This window comes from Mustela putorius, unplaced genomic scaffold (genome assembly GCF_011764305.1).
Source record: "Mustela putorius furo isolate JIRA1106 unplaced genomic scaffold, ASM1176430v1.1 tig00537243_pilon_pilon_pilon, whole genome shotgun sequence".
NCBI lineage: Eukaryota > Metazoa > Chordata > Mammalia > Carnivora > Mustelidae > Mustela > Mustela putorius.
In genome coordinates this window covers 1,781,559-1,801,425 of record NW_025422382.1, presented here as the reverse complement: position 1 = coordinate 1,801,425, position 19,867 = coordinate 1,781,559, and the positions used below count along the sequence as shown (strand labels likewise).

The following is a 19,867-nucleotide window of genomic DNA, read 5'->3' as shown; positions in this document are numbered from 1 at the left end:
TTACAACTTACTTAAAATTACATTACTTGGGGCGCCCGGGTGGCTCAGTGGGTTAAAGCCTCTGCCTTCGGCTCAGGTCCTGATCCCAGGGTCCTGGGATCGAGTCCTGCATTGGGCTCTCTGCTCAGCAGGGAGCCTGTTTCCTCCTCTCTCTCTCTGCCTGCCTCTCTGCCTACTTGTGATCTCTCTCTCTGTGTGTCTGTCAAATAAATAAATAAAATCTTAAAAAAAATTACATTACTTACATTTACATTTACATCTACTTACTTAAATAATGAGGCAAAAAAGATAAAGGCAGAGCCAATTTTCACTCAGGTATACAAATAAGTAGGAAGCATGTGGCTCCCCCCTCTGTAATTATTTTTGCCAAATGATTTACAAGCTTATAGGTCCAGGATATCTGAAAACTTCAATTTGTGGCTCAGGAAATTCATGGGTTCTCTGGTAGAAAAGGTGGATTAGATTTTTGGGGCCCAAACTATTGCCATTTCCAATTATGTCTCATCCAAAGATCAGCTGTTCTCTGCTGAATGGCTGCCTAAGACACGTAACCCGACCTGAGTGAGTCAGCACCACATTACTCTTCTCACTTAAGCTAAGATATGTTGAATCCACTTACTAGTAAAGACCTCCATACACTATAATGTACCTTTAGGAAAATACAATATATCTTTAGGGACATGTATTTTCCTAAGGTGCTTCTATGTGCTGCTGACTTACCTTTTTGCTCAAAATGCAACAGATATTAAATGTTGGAGAGCTACATTAGTCCAAAAATCAGTGACTGGCACAAATTACTTCAGATTGCCAGAATGAACTATAAGTACTCTCAAAAGGTTTTTATGAACCTTGTATCTGTGGTCCTGGAGAACCACTTGAAACTTCTTGGCAGGCTTCCTCTTTCAATTCCTAAGGTACATCAAGGCACATTGGAAGATCTTCAAGAAGAAAATTAGGCAGCAATACAGGCTTGCAAATATTCAGCTTTGCCTACTTCCAAGTTATAGTTTCTTTTTAAATTTATCTTTCTTTGATGAATAAGATTTTATTATTATCACAATAATGTAATTATTTACTCATTAGATTAAGTTCAATAGAGTTCTTCCTCTATGAATTTAAAAATCAAGGGAACCTGGTAGATTATAAAGGTTGTAAATAAAATTAGTTCTGATGGCCATAGCATTTGTTTCACAAAGGCATCTGACCTTGATTAATACTGTCATTAATCGTCCTGATATGTATACAGCCAAACTATATGTCTAGGTTATTTCAAGTAATATGATTAAATGAAAGCAAATGACTCTAGATAACATGTCTAACATCACAATTACTTATTGTAATTCTGCAAAGAGTAATAAAGAAAGAAGGAGACAATAAAGTAGTTGAATATGTATTAATTTCAAAATGACGTAGCTGTCACAAATCCTACTCTCATTATACTTTTTATGACATTAGAGTATTATAGATGGTACCATTTTTTCATCAAATTCTGTATGTTGCCCCAGAATAAACCAATCTGGATGTTGAATCATTAAGTTTTTACATATCCCATAACATTAAAATAAATCAAGCTATCCCTAATTTAATAGTGTACTTTAACAGCCTGCATATTTAAAAGGATGGGATGCAATCCTGTATGTTGAAATATTTACCAGATTTCTTAAAGATTAATTTTTTCCTAAGCAACACTTTATTAATATCCTAGAGGTCTATCATGGCATTTGATCTTATGGTCAGAAAAAATAAGACAATGGTAACAGAAATTTAGGAAGCTAGTAATAAGTGCATTAATATTTACTGAAACCCTTGAAAATTAATATTTATCATAAGAAAAATGTATCTTATATATACTCCATATAATATATAATGATAAACCCATTAATGCCAAGGGAAAAAATGGGAATATAGTTAGTTCATAAAACTATAACTTAGTAGATTGATTTTGATTATGACCATTAGAATTACAGTGACTAAACCTTATTTTCTTAATGGACTATTAAGTAAAAGGGATGAGAAAAGCTGTGAGAGTATAAGAGAAGAAAATTCATGATGTGGAAAAGTTGCCAGAGTGTAGAATCAGTCAAAGAAAGTTTCTAATGGTCATGTTTATAAAGGATATTTCAATACAGAAAAGCTTTACCAGACAGGCTGAAAAGATATACAATATAATATGTCAAATGAGAAAATATGAAGATAGATTTCCATATAGAAAGAACCATTACATGTGAGGAAAAAAGTATCAAAATAACAGATACCATCTTCATGTTAATGTGGGGCTTACACAACATATCAAATTGGTTATAAAATATGGGGCATTCCATGTATTTGCTTAATAAGTATATAATTTTGAAACCCCTCCTCTAAGGAGTTGGCTACACAAGGGTTGGGGGAAGATATTTAGTAAAGTAAGGTGATACTGAAATGCACAAGTACATGACAGATACATAATTGCAGAATTACTAGCAATGTTAGGATACAAGGATATTAGCCTTTTGACAGACTGTCTTTCTCTATTATTGGTTCTAGTGGATATCAGCATTATTTATACACACACACACATAGACCATGCTCAAAGCAAGTGAGAAAATGCTTGCTTAAAACAAAGTTAAATCAATGTTTTCTGGATTTTTGGAGTAACATGCTACTGTGCCCTGTGATTCTCTAAGATGGTGGTTCTCCAACTTTAGCATTCAGCAGCACTGTTAGAAAAGCTTGCTCAATCACAGACGGGCTGTCCTCACCCCAGAGTTGTTGACTCAGCAGATCCAAGGTGAGGCCTGAAAATTTGCATATATAATAAAGTTCCTAGAATTGCTTGTGTTACTAACTCAGACTAGTACGAAAACTACTACTCTGAGATCTAAAAATGGAGCATTAGTTCCTCAAGTGTATTTGAACTTGACAAAACCCTCCACCCCCTCCTCTTCCCCATATCTCATTCTTGCACAACTTCTCTCAGAATGACCTTCCTCTGAACTTACTTGGGGAAACAAAAGACTACAAAGATAGTTACAATGGTCAAATCCTTTAGGACCTGTGTGTCAGGTCAAGGAATTAACATTTATTTATCCATTTATTTATTTATTTATTATTTTATTTTATTTATTTTATATTTTATATTTTAAAGATTTTATTTATTTGACAGAGATCACAAGCAGGCAGAGAGGCAGGTAGGCGGAGCAGGGGTAGGGGGTGGAGAAGAAGGCTCCCTGCGCAGCAGGGAGCCCCATGCAGGGCTCACTCTCAGGACCCTGAGACCATGACCTGAGCCGAAGGCAGGGGCTTAACCCACTGAGCCACCCAGGCGCCCCAAGGAATTAACATTTAAACCCTACTTGAGGAAGACCAGTAGAAGATGTCAAACATGGAACTGTTTAATTACATTTTGTTACATTTTGTTTAATTACATTTTGTTTTAAATGAGTTGTCAGTAGCAGGAAGTTTAATTGAAGTTAAACTAATGAAATAGTTAATGAGGAAAACTGATAGACTCATGAAAATATTTATGAAATGGTTATTAAGCGAAGCTGACCAAATTCATTGCCTAAGTGGTAAAAAGGAAGAGAGAGAGGGAAAAATCAAGTGGGACTACCCAGAAGGCCCCTGGGTAGATACGTCTGGATTTTCAAGTAACATCCTAGACTGCTGACGTAGCCAGAAGAATTCCAGGGTGTATGTGGTAGCTGAAATTATGGAGTAAATAAGATTACTCCGAGAGAGGGAGAATATATGACCAGAGGAAAGACCTTGGAGAAAAATACAAATAAGGAAAATAATACAATATTATGAATGAGAGATATAGGTGGGGGAGTGAGCTGAAATGGGAAAGACAGGATCCAGAGTGTATGTGGAAGAACTAGCCTCAAACAACTGAAAAACATGACTTCTTCCAGTCAGAAGATAGTCTTGCAGATAAGTCTTGTTCATGGTGAGAAAGAATAGCTAAGAATTTCTATCCTGAGAGAAGAGGAGGAATAAATAGTAAAGATTTGAAACAGTCTCCACAAGGAATGGCAGAGACCCTGAACTGGACCCACGGTGTCCCTGGAACCCATGGGGGCACCGCCAGTTAGGTTGGGAGCTTTGTTGAGAGTGGGGCCTTGAACTTACAGTGTCACTACTCAGGATAATCATGGCTCTTCTGGATTTAGAAGTCAAGGGCATTGGATTTGCTACTGAGGTATAGTAAAAATAGGAAAAGAGAAAGAGATTTAAATGTTTGACTTGAATGGTTGAAGTGCTGGAACAAATATTTATTTTGGTCCAGAGGAAGGAAGAAGAGAAACACAAAGGCACAAGGAAATGCAAATCTTTTTTTATCTCACATCTTTTCAACTTTGGCCAAGAGCTCATAGACACCCTGCCCCTCACATCACTATACCTCTTTTCTTTGTTCTGTAATCACCTTATAGTGCTGAAAAGGCTACAAATAATTATGGTAATTCCTGTGTTCTACAGAAGAGAAAACAAAGGCTGACCTAGTTTAAAGTGGTCCATCTAAGGTCACATAACGTCCTAAAAGTCAGAACACCCAGACCTTGAAAATTTCATGTTCTCAAGGGAATGTCCTTTGTTCTACCCTCCATTCTCCTCAAGTTAAAAATTATTCAGGTTGAATAGAAAACAGAGTTGGATTTTGTTTGCTAACTCATAAAGGAACAAATTAAGGCTGATTAACAGAGTTTATGACAACTCCCTTAATTAAAAAGTTTGAGAGCCACTGTAAATGGGAACATTAATAAATTTAATTGATGACCTAAATCTCCATATATATATATAAATAAATGGAACATCCTTTTGAAGGTGGTATCAACATCTCCTACTATTGTTTTTTTTCTTTTTTGCTTCTGGCAAAGTTCCACTCACCACTTACTTAGACCATTTACAAGTTCATGACCTTTCATCTACCTGCTTCAAAAGTTTTTTTCCACTATTGTTCTTTAATGCAAGTACTGTTCTTTAACTGGGTTTTAAAATTCATAGCAAAAGTGCCTATGGCAATGTGTATTGCAACAATGAGAATCTCAAAGAAACATATACTAAGGAGTGAAATTTGAGACTATATTCAAAGCAGCCACTGAGCAGTGTTTTTCCAAGTCTGGGTCCATAGGTGTACATCAGAATCACCCGGTTGCTTATGAGAAATACATTTGACTTTAAAGCCTCTGTTGCAGACACAAAATCAGCTTAGATGGAGGTATGGCTTGGGAATCTGGACTTAACACATACAGCTCTGCTCTTCTGAAATCCTCATGTTCACAAGAAGAGTCAGACTATAATTAAATCAGGTAAAAGAAGGTTTTTGTTTGTTTTTTAAGGAAGAAGAGTGCTATTGTTCCTCCTAAAAACTAGTATCTGTCATAGATTTGCTGGAATTTGCATTTTGTCAGTATAACAAAAGGCTTGTTTCACTTTACATCTGAGAAATTTCCAACTACATGCAGTTCCCTAATTTTAAGAGGAAATGGAATAGCTTTCTGGATATTTATATGGCCAAGCACTGATAAACTCCTATGCTAGATCCCTCTGTAAAACATTACTTTTTTAAATTAATAGTCATTGGGAAATTACTGTTCTACTCAAATAACTTAATAGATGTTGCTAACTGAGAATAAAAATTGAGCAACTAGTGGCCTTAAATAGGACTAAGTACTGAAAATTAAAACTATGCAAATAGAGTTAGAAAAAAATGCATATATTAGAATAATTCACTTTTACTCTAGCAAAATATTTACTAGGTCCTTTCAGCTTCAGTAAATCCAATGTATCTTGACATTTAAATTGCCAAAACTACATTTCAAAGTGTTTGGACATTCTCAGTGGCTTTTTTTTTTTTCACTACTGGGTATTTACTCTCAGTGGCTTTTAACAGCATTTAATGGTTCCTTGAATTTGAATAGACTGTACCTGGGTAAGCTATCTATACACAACCATAAAGTGTCATAACTCTGAATTTAGATTTAAATATACAAATTACTTAACAGCATGGTATAATTGAAAAAGTAATAATTGAACATAAAATCAGAAACTTGTATTTTGTTCGCAGCTTAACAAGAATGTGTACAATTTGGAACAGGATTTCATTTTTCAACTTCAGATTTCTTCTATTAAAATAGGATTATTATATAGCCAATCCTGTTTCTGATAATTTGAGCAAGTATATTGGTAGAAATGTGGAGGCCAAGAAAAACAAGGCTGTACCCACCTTGAGTCTAGCCCAATTTCCAGAGACAAATAACAGTTCCTTAAGCCCTAATGTCACCATCCTTTCCATAAACAAAACTGAAGGAGGCTGAGGTAGAAGGAAAAGTAAATAAAGTTAAATTTCATCTAAACCCAAATCTCACTAACAAGGACGCTTGATACAAGAATGTGACATTCCACCAGGAAACTCCCAATTGTCTTTATCCTAGTGCCTCATTAAAGGGAAAAATGGCCTTGGCTTGATAGTAACCAGGCCTTCAATATCCTGACAGTCTTCTTGACCCTGATAGCCCTTCTGAACACCCCCTTTGTCCTCACCCACCACTGAGTCCACCCCTACTCTGCTTTTAAAAACTCTGACTGTAATCTGGCTCAAGGTCCAAGTCCCTACTCCACTGTGTCGGGTATACTTGGGCAAGCTTAAGCTTGCCAAATAAACCCTTGTGTGATTGCGTCGTGCTTGGCTCCTTGGTGGTCTCTCAGATGCGAAAACTCGGGCACAACAGAAAATCTTCAATAAGAGGACATTTATTAATGTAACAGGTGAATACTTGCCTTTAATTAATTTAATGGCATATGATATATGGTCTACCTAACGGATAATTCTCTTATCTGAATCCCAAGAGAGATGCAAAAGAGCAGACCTTAAATATAAAATGATTCCAGTGGGTAAACTAATAGTTTTTGTCCTTTTCTCTTTATATAAATTAAACTTACATCCAAAAGGAAAAACGCAACCGGTCACAGGTAGCTGGCATTTATTTTCCATTGAAGATACTACACCTTTAAAAGAACTAGCAGCGCTTAGACCAAACTCAGGAGTAGCCTGATAGTGGACTTCAAATACATGATAGACTGTCATATAGGAAGAGAATAAAAGATAAATTAGATCTGTCTTGTGTGGTCAAGAAGAAAACTAGTTATCTATGAATAAAATTTTCAATACAGAAGATTTTAGTATAGTGTAAAGAAAAACTTCCTAAATATCAGATCTCTCCAAATATTTTAACTCCCAGATGTTAAGTATTATGAGGCATATAGGAAGTCCCTTGTCTACATTGTACCTAAAAACTGACCACATGCTGAGTCTCTTTTTAATATATTTTCTACGATTATACCTGTAATTAAATTTACAGAGAAGAAAACATAACCCCTAAGTATTATACCCTTGATATGTTGATTTAAAAGTATATGGTTACTATTTTTAACAGTTTTATTGAGGTATAATTAATAGACAAAAACTGCATATGTTTGATGTATACTGTTTGATAAGTTTGGACATATGCATACATCCATGATACCATCACCAAAACAAGGTAATAAACCTATCTGTCACCTCCCCCCCAATGCCCTTATATCTCTCTGCTTTTTTCCATTGCCCCACTTATCACAAGATGCTTAACATGAGATCTACTCTCAATGAATTTTTAAATGTACACTGTGTTGTTAATTGTTGGTACTACAGTGTACAGCAGATATTTAGAACTTAATTTGTCTTCCCTAACTATAACTTCATACCCCTGAACATATGGGTACTGTTTGATTTTAATCATTTTTTATTTTAAGCTTTAATTTTTTTAATGATTTATTTGAGAGAGAAAAGGTGAATACACATACCTGAGTTGGGGAGAGGGGCAGGGGGAGAGAAATCTTCAAGCAGACTCCCTGCTGAGCATGAGGCCTGATGCAGGGCTTGATATCAGGAGCCTGAGATCATGACCTGAGCCGAAATCAAGAGCCCAATGCTTAACCAACTGAGCCTCTCAGATGTTACATAGATACTATTTTAAATGGCTGGAATTAATTGTGGCAGAAAGTGGATAGCTGTTCCCCAAATCAGTTTTCCCTTTTCCTTGAGTGCACATCTACATTACTGTGGAAGATTAAATAAGACTAAATTCTTTGATAATCTTTCCATTAAAACGTATGTTTCTATTTCCTTTCCTTGAATATGGGTGACTTTCACCAACAGAATATGACAGACGTGACCTATGTCAGTTTTCAGGCTGAGGTTTTAAGAAACTGGCTATTCCCAAGTCCTATCTCTTGGACCTTGGACCATCTCTCTTAAAATCCAGCCACTAAACTGAAATTGCCCAAGTAGTCCTGTGGAGAGGTCCATGTGGAAAAGAACCAACCAGGGGCACCTGGGTTGCTCAGTGGGTTAAGCCTCTGCCTTCAGCTCAGGTCATCATCTCAGGGTCCTGGGATCGAGCCCTGCATTGGGCTCTCTGCTCAGCAGGGAACCTGCTTCCCCTCTCTCTCTGCCTGCCTTTCTACCTACTGTGATCTCTGTCAAAAAAATAAATAAAATCTTAAAAAAAGAAAAGAACCAACCAACACATTTGGTACACAGTTCCTACTGACAGCACCACATTGTTAGCCATATGAATAAGCATGTCCAAAGTGGAACTTCCTCTCTGGTCAAACCATATCAGCTGAAACCACAAAGAACAGAGTGGAGACGTTATCACTCAGCCCTGCTTAAATTGCATTTATGTAAGCAAAGTAAGCTACTATTACTATCTTAAACCATTATGTTTTAGGGTAGTTCTTTATTTAACAGGTAAGCAGAACAGAATTTGACACTGAAAGTGGACCCTTAACGTAGCACAAAATTAAAACATGTGGCAATGATTTGGGACTGAGTGGTAGCAGGCAGAAGCTAGAAGGGTTTCAAGAAGGTAATTAATGATATCAGAGGACTTGTCAGGGAGAAATAGAAAGACAGTGAAAAAATTATTTCAAGTCAGGTAAAAGAGGACTCCTACTATCTAGTGGGGAAAATTTGTCAACATTGTCATCTACAATAAATATAGAAAATAGAAAATAGAATGTGAGCTGATGGATTTAGCAGAATAATGAACATGCCAAGTGGTTTCTTATAGCCATGTAGAATACGATATAGCTAGATAGAGGGGAGCTAAACTAGACAAAGCAAAACAGAACAAAAACAAAAAACAGAAGTGTACTTCCTGGGTTCAAAGTAAAACTTTCTCATCCTTAATCTTTCCAGAAGCTATGGCTTTCAATGTGCGAAATATCTTCAGGGAACACATCAAATCCAAGGCACCTTACGTGAATGACTTTACAGTCAAAATGTCTAGGTCCAAAGAAGTTTTCTGAGAGCTTTATGAATATTTAAGATATATCTAGTACAGTTTCTAAAAATCTTAAGGAATTTCTTCTTGGAATTTTTCCACTAGAAGAAAATGACTTGTAAGAATCTCTTAGTTTCTTGTGCTTTGTAGTTCCTTTCAACTAGACAGAAGACTTCCAAGATTCTTAAGTGCATTGTTCAATCTTAGCCCAAGATTTTCCATTCACATTAAGAAGGTCTGTCTCAAAAGAAACACGAGAGCCATTTTTGTCTAATGCAATGTCCACAGATACTTAAAATAAGTTATATCAGTTTGGACAGAAAAAAATTAAGTCAGCACAAAATGAAAAGATGATTTTGAATCATCTATGGGCAGGAAGCTGAAGAAGGCTACTCAGTCGTAACCATGAGCTGTTCCTTATGGAGCAGGATAAATGACCCAAGGGCAAGGCTACAAACCCAGCAAATGGAGCCAAGAGTCACGGAGAATAATTCCCAGACAGCGGGACTGAGCTGCAATTAAGAACTGACAGCATGTTCCCAGCTAGATATCTGAATTTTTATGGACAAGTGAGCGTCACGTGTCTCCTATTTTTGAACAGAAATATCTGTATCAATTATATTATTTCTATCTCACCACTATACCTTGGGCATGTGAGAAGCCAACAACCAGGCTCTGTAGTTTCCAAACATTTAGGTGAAGAGGAACCATCCTTCAGAAATGGGACCCAAGGAGCTTCATCTCCATCTGGACATGATGTAGAGGGATTCTGAGCCTGAAGCATGAGCTCGAAACTATAACAGCATAAGAATTTTGTAAGGTGTTGGGAGTGAGTGCAATATGCACTTGCAACAAATGTTACGAATCTTTGGAGAGGTCCACCTGGAAATAAAGTCAAGTTCCAGGAAACCTTTCAGCACATGAAAGTCATTACCAACTTTCTAGCCATGTGTGTAAGTACTCTTGAAAGTGGACTCCCTCAGCCCTAGTTGAGCCACTTTGGTTAATGCTGTCTCGAGGGAAAGTCATCCCAATCAGCTCTGTCCAAATTGCAGGATGGATTAATGAGCAATTTTTTTAGTCACTGAGATTTGGTATCTTTTGTTAAATAGCAGTAGATAAGCAAAACAATTCTATTTCCTAGCTTCCTTTGCAGTTAGTTGTGGAAATCTGAGTTCTAGCCAGTAGAATGGGAGCAGAAGTACTACAGCCTACTAACTGTCTGTATCTAATCCACTATGCTCTTTTCTCCTCTACTATTTGCTATGCAAAAGCACAGCCTTTAGTACCAAGTCTAAGATGGCAGACTCACAAGGAAGGGACTTGGTTCTCCAAATCATGGCTGGAGATGTGAAGTAGTTGCTTGTGGATACACTGTCGCATCCCTTCAGCTCACCTGACATCAGTGCATCTCTGGTGAATAATTCCGTGTATGTTGGCTGAGTCCCACCCACATCAAGCACTTGCTGCAGCCTCTCTCTGCTTTGCTGCTTGGGGTTTCTTAAAAAGTCAGAGGCAGCCATTCTGACTGCCTTCAAGTATGTCCCAGAAGAGTGAAAGGCTCAACAGCTCAGCTTCCCTGTATTAGCTTCCTAGTCCTACCATAACAAATTACCAAAAATTTGGTAGCTAAAAACAAAAATGCATTCCTTCACAGTTCTGGAGGTGAGAAGTCCAAAATCAAAGTGCTGGCCAGGTGGTTTCTTTTTAGAGACTCTGAATTCCTCCCATGTCTCTTTCCTCACTTTTGATGACTGGGCAACCCTTGAGAGTCTTTGGTCTATGAATGGAGAACTCCAATCTCTGCCTTTACATTTCTTGTGTTCATTTTTTTTTCTCTGTGCATCTGTGTCTTCTTTTCTAGTCTCTTGTAAAAATATCTGTATTTGGATTTAGGACATTACCTAATCTCTAGATCTGCAAAAGTCTTACTCAATATAAGGTCATATTCTGAGGTTCTGGGTGTACTATCTGGATAGACCATTCAACCCATTACATTCCCCATCCTTCATTGGAACAATTCTGAGGTGTGTGCTCTATGGGTTTTCCCAGCGGGCTCTCAAAGGAACAGAGCTTAGGTGACAACAGAAACAAGAAGCTCATTCTAGTATTCTTCCTTGCTTTTCTGACTTCCATATCTCATTTTCTCTACCTATTATACTTCTCTTTCTGGGGTCATGTCTCAAACTACTGACAAGTTCCTTTTTTTAGTCTCTGCTTTCAAAGAACCCCAAGTATGACAGGAAGAACCACTTGTGTACCAGGAGCATCCATTTTTATAGACATTACACGAGTAAGAATAAAACATGACTCATATTTGAGCTTGTCTAAGCAGATGGTTTGATCTGAAATAATATAAACGCCATTGTTCTTTATAAAATGTGAACTCTCTGTAGGCTTTTTCTGGCTATGTTTTCAGTGTCATCCACATTTTCCTTTTGTTTCTGTCATTAGCTTCTAAAACCATTTTTGTCCTTAATGGAATCTTGAAGCACTGTGAAAATCTGTACATTTTATCTTCTTAAGCTTAGCTATTCTTAGATGTTTCAGGAAAGTAGTTATTAGATATTTTATCCTTAAAATTAATAAATAATTTCTCTCAAAAAAAGGAATGTAGTTTTTTAAAGGAAGCAGTTACTCTTGGATACTATAGTGCAACAATTTGAAGTACACTCAGTGTCTCTTTTCAATGGATTAGAAATTCTCTTAAAGAAAAAAACAATAAAGTCTTTTGCTCCAAATATGAAAAACCCAATGAGATGAAAATGAAATTGATAGAGAAAATAAGATGTTGTCATCGAAATCAACAAACTTTGCTGTGAAGTGGGTGTATTTACTTTCTGTTGCTTTGTGACAAATTACCACAACTTTAGCAGTTTTAAATTGCAGACATGTACTGTCTCACAGCTACTATGGGTCAGGCATCCAGGCTTGGCATAACTGGGTACTTTGCTCAGTGCTCCACCAGGCTGTAATCAAGATATTAGCCAGAAATGGGATCTTATCTAAGGCAAGTCTATGTGGTTGCTGGCAGGATTAATTTCCTTGTATCTAGAGAACAGAGAGAAACTTGATTTTTCAAGTTTCAAGGTCAGGACATCTCTCTGACCTCAGAAAAGGTTCAAGTGTCCTTTTTAGGGGTCATCTGATTAAGTCAGGCCCACCTAGTTTAATCTCTCTTTTCATTAAATCATAGCCAAACTGATTAGAGACCTTAATCAGGAAAAGTCCTTTGCCTTTATTGTATAGCATAATCTAATTGCAGGTTTAAACTTTGCTTTAGGTTTATGTTTTCTTTTTTTCTTTTCTCTCTCTCTCTCTCTCTTTTTTTTTTTTTTTTTTTTTTTTTTTTTTTTTTTTTTTTTTGCCATTTTCTGTTGGCTAGAAGCAAGTCAAAGTTTCCCCCCACACTTTAGGGAAAGCATTATATAGGAGCATGATTCACTGAGAGTGGTCTCAGAATTCTGCTAACCACTGCAGGGTAGGAGAAGTTATTTTTAACACTTACCCAAGGGGTGGGGTGGAAGAAAATGTTAAAAACCCAAGTTTGTCTTGCTGAGTGGTTGAGCACATATTCTCAGTAAGCCTCTCACAGTTGACACAGCTGAGATATTGAATGAAGAGTTGTAATTTACAAAATATACAACCATTTTAGAACACAGATTGACATTATTACATGAAGGCAATTATACACATATTCTAACTCTCTATAATGTCACTTAGACATATATATCCTAGAGACACTTTCCCATTCATTCACCAAGAGACATATACAGAAATGCTTAGAGAAACATTTTCACCATAGCACAGTTCCCCAAAGTGGAAGTAACCCAACTCTATAATCTGTAGAATATATAAATTGTGATTTATTTATGTGATGGAATTTCCACAGTGTACTGAAAGCGAATGGCCAGCTGTGTAGTAGATACTGCAGAGCTCTGCTCCAGTTCCCTCTTCAGGGCCAAGCACAGCCCCCTCGCCACTGGTAATAGAGGTTGCGAAAGGATCGGAGTTGTGTTCTTCACTGGGAGTGGCAATCTGAGGCAAGGAACTGATTCACCTAAATTATTCCCTCTTCTAAGAGAAAATACTAATGACATAAAAGCACAGCTTATGCTGTGTTACAAAGCTCAGTTGCTTTGCGTCAACGGGGGACATCTCTAAAGAGTAGTCTTTCCCCTGTTGCCTGTAGGATCAGCTGCATGCTCTGATATATCCCAAGTCAGCCTCTCTGCCTGATCTTCCCTTTCCCACTTCCTTACAGATAGGTCTCTCCAGAGCTGAGATGTCAAAAACACTAGCCCACTGGCTACTGGATTTAAATTTATATTTTTATAATTTTTAATTTTATATTTTATTTAATTTTATATTTTTAATTTAAATTAAATTTAATTTTAAAATTAAAAATTTAAATTTAATTTAAATTTATATTTAAATTAATTCAAGTATCCAATAGCTGTATGTGGCTAGTGGCAATGGCCACTATATAAGATAGTATAGACAGAACACATTCACTATTACACAAAGTTCTATTACACAGTCCACTGTTCAGAGAACTCTTATGGAGACATTTTTTTTTTAAGATTTTATTTACTTATTTGACAGAGAGAGATCACAAGTAGGCAGGGAGGCAGGCAGAGAGAGAGGAAGGGAAGTTGGCTCTCCGCTGAGCAGAGAGCTGGATGCGGGGCTCGATCCTAGGACCCTGGGATCATGACCTGATCCGAAGGCAGAGGCTTTAACCCACTGAGCCACCCAGGTACCCCTGGGGACACTTCTGCATGCAATTCTCCACTTCAGGATCTGTTTCCAGAGGACCCAGCCTAAAACAAACTGTGACCTACAACAGCACATACCAATTTCAAAAACATAATGCTGAGGGAAAAAAATCAAGACACAAAAGAGTATATCCAGCATGGTTCCACTTATATCAATTAAAAAATGAATTAAATTAAATAGTAACTGATTTAAGTAAATATTTTATGTAGTAAAACTATAATGAAAAGCAAAAGGATCATTAGAATAAGCTTCATTAGAGTGGTTATTTCTGAGGAAACAGATGCTGCCTTTTAAATCTGGGTTACAAATACTCAGGTGTTCATTTTAGTATTATTATTTTTAAAATATAAGCATTTACTATTTTTTACTTAGGACATTTTTCAAACTAAGAACTTAAAAAGTAATCTGGGGAGGGGTGCCTGGGTGGCTCAGTGAGTTACATGTCTGCCTTTGGCTCAGGTCATGATCTCTGGTCCTGGAATCCAGTGCTGCCTAGGGGTCCCTGCTCAACTGGGAGTCTATTGTTCCTCTGCCCACCTTTCCCAAGCCCCCCAAATTGTGTTCACTCTCTCTCTCTCTTTCTCTCAAATGGAATTAAAAAATTCTTAACAGTTAAAAAAAAAAAAAGTAATCTGGGCCCTAAAAAAAGGAGGCTAATATTAATAGACAACCGGTATAAGTAAGATAAACTCCACTAATATGACATATTATCATTATTCAGGAGTCTTTTATTTTGAATAAAGCTGTAGTAAAAATCATAGGTAAACCCTGAGCATCCAATAATTGACCATGGAAATAAGATTAGAGACATCAAGCAAACCTACAATTTAAAAATGTCATATTAAAACTTTCTATAAGGTAGTCTTATCCATAACAGATTAGCTAAGAACTACTGATAAGCCTCAGACCATCCAAAACGTTTTGAAATGAGTTGGATATGTTTCTGCAACTTGGGAACTTAACAGGATGCCTTGTTGATGACAAGAATGGAGAGTGAGCAGTGTGTGGGTCTCACGGGACCTAAGAAGAACATCTATTCCATATACTTCCTGCAAATGCTTGATCATCACTCCAAATTTAAAAAAATGCTAATGATTAGTGAAAATTTACATTTTAACAAGGATTGATATTTTGCTTTTTAAAGCTACTATCAGTGGGGTTTAATTTTTTTTTTTTTTTTTTTTTTTTTTTTTTAGATTTCTTATGCTTCTCAGGAGAAATTTAGATTCTTCTACCTTAGCCAGAGATGAAGGTAAAAGACTGACTATAGACCGAAAGCCAGGAAGCTGTAAATAGTCTTTGAAGTCTTGGCTTGTAAACTGAAATCTATAAATAAAAAGATGACAAGATGTCAGTTTAGAGATCAGAATGATCAACTAGAAAATACCCAATTCCTATTTTGTGAAACGTAGGCTGAAAGTCAAGATGCAGGCAGGGGTAATTCGAGGAGAATTAGCACGCAGGTAACTGCAGATGTTGTCAGGATATAATGTAAACTGTCAGACTGCTCCCAGAGTTACAGAGTTGCAAGGAGTCTTAAAGATTTCAAGTGCTATTTTTTTCTCTGAGCTTAATGCAAGTAAGCCAGCTTTATCTATAGGTCTAAATGCCCCTATTTCCTTAAAAGGAATTTATTGATTATATGTCGTGAACTAAATTGCTTGAGGGTAATTCAAATTTCCAAAATTTATGTCAGACTTAGCAAAAACAGACAGTCGCTGGGGTGTTGCTTCTCTAAAGTTGATTATTTCTCAATGTTTATTAGCCATGCTAAATGGGGTCAGTAAAAAGATAGGATATCAGTTGACTTGCATCTCCTACTGTTTTTTTTTTTTTCCCCATCTGTGCATGGAAGGAGATAAGCAAAGTTAATGAAAGCACTAAATAAATACTAAGTTTATAGAAATGTCAAGTGTTAGCTTTATAACAGCGCCAGAATACACCAGTAATAATGGCATAGAAAAACTCAACCATGATATTCGGTACAAGCAATGAGTTTGTAAGAAAACAAATGTTGTTTATTATTTCTTATCACCCTTAAAAACACAAGGAGAGTATATAGTCAATGCTGAGGATCTCTGACTAATCAGAGATTCCAATAAAGCCAAAGCTCATTTTTCTTAAAAATAGCAGAAAATGTTAAGTTACATAACTAGAAGAGAATAGACGTCCTAACATCCTTTTGGTACACCTCTTTATCTCTCCTTTTAGGCATGCAAGTTGATTGATCTGAGGGTCCACCCAGTAGTGGATAAATCAATCAGTGAAATGTTCATAAACAAAAAATAGAAAAGGGAAATCTAAGTATCTTTCAAACTAGGTAACTCGTCTGCAAATAACCAAAAGGATGCTAAACTTTCTTCATATCCTATCTTTAATTTTACAGCTGATGGCACCCATCTAGTATTTCCTTCTGGATTTATCAATTCATTGGGTAAACATAAAATTGGTGGTGCGTTTTTAAAATTATGTGGCTTCTTATTAATTCCTGAATCATTACTTATGAATTTACTGTTGCATAGGGAACAGTGATCCAAATAGTCAATTACCAATTTAATTGTAAAAGTGGCTGTTACGCTGGATTGCAATAAGCAAGTAAAGAAAGGACAGGGGTTCAGAAAAGTCATTATTTCTGTCAAGGGAGGAAAAATCGCCATATTAACCTTGCCCCAAATTATTGCAGTTCTAAACTACCAACATTAAAATGAAATAAAAAGGTGATATCCTACTATTCAGCTGGTAGACACCAATATTCACAATTCAACTTTTCTTTGGTTAACAATCCTTTAACCCACACAGTCTATTTATGCTATTTACTTGCGGATGTAAAAACACAATGGTTTATAACTTTATCACTTGTGATTAGACAAAACTCATTTATTCTTCATTTGTAGCTCTGGTAGGGCCTTACAAGGCCTATCTGAGCAAATCATTATTTCATGAAGGAGATGATTCTAATGGCAAATGGAAGAGAGGATTCGAGTTATGTTTTTGCTTGCTTTTATTTTTTATTTTTTTTTAAGATTTTATTTATTTATTTGACAGACAGAGACCACAAGCAGATGGAGAGACAGGCAGAGTAAGAGAGAGAGGGAAGCAGGCTCCCTGTTGAGCAGAGAGCCCGATGCGGGACTCGATCCCAGGACCCTGAGATCCTGACCTGAGCCTAAGGCAGCGGCTTAACCCACTGAGCCACCCAGGCGCCCCATGTTTTTGCTTTTTAATCAACAAACTATCGTGAAATAAATCTGCAGCTGTTAAGCACTGTGATGCTATGGTAATTCATTTGTTCTCTGGACTCTCAGTCTTGATACTAATAGAATAATATTAAAAAGTACTGTTTAACAAATGCCCCTCTTCGCCTGCTCTGTTTCAGATTCTAAAACAGGAGTTGTGCAGTCATGATAGGCATTTATTGCAATTGCTTATGTAATTATTGACCTAGATCTATTTTGCATAAGGAAAATCCAGACCATCTTGCTACAAGAATTAGCTATATTGAATGCAAATACCAAGGACACAGCAATCAGTCATTAAAGAATTTTTAAGAAAATAATATGAATCAGTTATTAGCATGATCATATTTTGAGGGCAGGTGCTGGGAGAGGAATTGAGGCTTGGGAAAGTTAAATAACTTGTTTAGGTAACACTGCTTACCCATTGTTCAGATCTAATTTTGTCGGGAGAAATAAATACACAAAGCACCAAGTATCAGTTTACAGAAGAGATTACATTTGATGTGATTATATAAAGAAGATCTGAGAGTGAAGAAGCTACCACGGGACAGGGGCAGGGTAAAAGCCAACATATCTTGATTCCCACAACAGCAGAAAGGGCATTTCTCAGACCTGTGAATAATCTATTTTACAGATGATACCGTTCTTGAATAATGAGTTTCAAGTAATCAAAGTTTCAAGTTAATGGTGCCCCAGTGCCATCTGTGACTTAATGGGGTTTTGACAATATAAGACAATATGTCCATGGTAAGAAACTCTTGTTAATAGTCATTGAAATGCATGTTTAGTACTAAGGTGAGACAAGCCTTAAGTGTAAACTTAAAAGTTGGCCCTACATTTGCACAATCCAGGGGATCTTAGCCTAGTGAACCCCAGCCTTGACCCAAATGAAGTGTTGTGAACAGTGTGAATATCAATGGTTGCTCTAAGTTCCAGAGCTGTGTTTTGCAATGTGAAAGCCACACCAAATGAGGCTATTTCAATTTAAATAAAATTAAAATTTGGTTCCTCAATTGCTCTAGCCAAAATAGCTATAATTTGTTCAATCATTCGCATTTTCTCTCTGCAAACTTTTAAATATTTATTTTGAATTCATTCATTCTACCAATATTTATTGAGCCCATAACAACTATGAGGCACTGTGTATAGGCAGGGGAAGGGGAAGAAAGGAATTCTCAGAGATGAATCAGATGCAAATCCTTCCTTCAAATGGCCTATGGTATAATAGGTGAGCTAAAATTTGCAAAAAAAAAAAAAAAAAGAAAAGAAAAGAAAACAATCATAGGAAGTGGAACAAATTCTCAAATAGGAATTTAGACTGAGGTGAAATTACTTACTGTGGGACCTATCAGAAATCTTTATAGAAAAGGTAGCATTTAAAATGAGAATATAGGGATAGGTAAAACTAGTGTGCATATGTGTGTGTGTGTGTGTATACATGTATACATATATGGCACAGCAGGATAGCTCTATCTTCAAAAGCTGAGAAAAGAAAATGTGACCATATATACCAGGATCTGTTTGGTTTGTTTTGAATGTAAGGTGTTACAGAGTTGGTATTCTCTGTGTTTACTGGTAACTCTAAAAAATAATTTAAATAGTCACTATCAATAGCTTTAAATGAATGAGTAATTTTTATGTTATTAATAGCTGATCTCATGCATCATTAAATTTCATGAACTGTAAGGTCATTTTTAGCTCCTGAATTTCATTCCCATGAAAAAATAGCAGTGCTGGAGTGAAGTGATTCTTGATCTATGTGGGTCCTACAGAATAGCATCCTGCTCTGTTTTATGGTGACTTCAGTGCCTTATAGACCTTGGATAACTAAGTGTATTATACACATACAATAGAGGGCTGTCCAAACATGCCTTAAAGACAGGGTAGCCATTTTTCAGAAAAATGAAGATAAATATCTTCTATGGATTTTCTGTAAAATACTTGTGAGTGCTCAGGCACAAAGTCACAATAAAACACCATCTGTTTTCAGGACGATGTTTAACAGAGATATCACAGAGAGACTTCCTCTTCTTATCAATGTGTCTAACTTCTTTCTTCCAGCTAACTGGGAATAGAATTACTGCCAGTATCCTGGATCAAACAGTTCATCATTTTCAAACCAATTACCAGATAATATTTATCATTCTAGCCAATACAAACCGTGTGAAACCAAGATATCAAAAAGAATAATAAAATACTACAGGTACCAGGTAGAGCTCTGTGTGTGTGTGTGTGTGCGCGCGCGCGCACGTGCACATAAGTAAATTATAATGAAATGTTTTCAGACAAGAGTGCTTTATATTCTAGGGATCTAACTTTGGACTGGGGAATAAATCTCAGGGAAAATACAAAGCTGGATTAAAATCCACATCTGTAAAGCCATAAGGGAAATCTGGAAGGGCTAAACATAAGTACCCTAAGCTTCCAGCTTCTTTATAACATTTTGCCATGTTACAGAATAAATCTGTTGAATAGTAGGTAGAAAATGCATCAACACAGTTATATGTAGATGAAACATTAGTAATTCATTCTCAATAATAGGGTAAA

General features: G+C 36.5%; 1 protein-coding gene across 1 annotated transcript in view; it reads right to left on the bottom strand.

Moving 5' to 3' along the window:
• UNC13C (unc-13 homolog C) overlaps window positions 1–19,867 on the bottom strand; it is a 568,731-nt gene that overhangs the window by 210,708 nt on the left and 338,156 nt on the right. The window lies entirely within an intron of this gene.